A 697-nucleotide genomic window follows, 5' to 3' on the forward strand; every position below is an offset into this window, starting at 1 on the left:
TACCTGATTGTCCATCTCCTCAGGCCAATGTGACTGGTTTCCTGAGTCTGAATCAGTAATCGCCAGGCATGCTCATGAGGGACCTCCATCTGCAGACTTTTGGATTTCAGAAAGCTGTTTGAATGTGCAACTCTGGAAGCAGGTCCTGGCCCAGTAAGAGAACCAGTTGAAAAGTTATTTTCTCTTCCCCAATGAAGTAGTCCAGAGGTTTCAGGAAGAACTGCTCCTCAGGCTGCCCTGAGATCTCAGTCACCATCACTGTCCCCATTATTATTTTCAGCTGAGGTCCGGCTGGTGGGGTGGCAGAGGTTGATGCCAAATCATGCTGGGCCCCTTACCCCCTGACAACGTTAGTCTTCTGCAGACAATAAAACTTGTTCAACCATCTGTTGAGTTGGATGGCTTTTTCTGCCAGATCCTCCCCTGAGATTTGGACATTTATTTTTTTCAGTGTCCAGGTTTTTGCATAAGCACATAGGTCCTTGCTTAAGGCCCTTGTTCCTTTCCAGGGTTCTCCCTGGGGTCCCACAGGCTTACCTCTAGTGGTCTTTTAGGAGGACAGTTAACGGCCTGTGATTTCTCATGCTCATGGCTGTTAAATATCTTGAAGGTGATATCCACCAGTTGGGATGGATTCATGCCAATTGCCCTGTCAAATTTCTATCATTTCTTTCTAAAATCCTGGGTGCTCTGGGAG

The sequence above is a fragment of the Chrysochloris asiatica genome, unplaced genomic scaffold (assembly GCF_000296735.1).
Source record: "Chrysochloris asiatica unplaced genomic scaffold, ChrAsi1.0 scaffold00060, whole genome shotgun sequence".
Classification (NCBI taxonomy): domain Eukaryota; kingdom Metazoa; phylum Chordata; class Mammalia; order Afrosoricida; family Chrysochloridae; genus Chrysochloris; species Chrysochloris asiatica.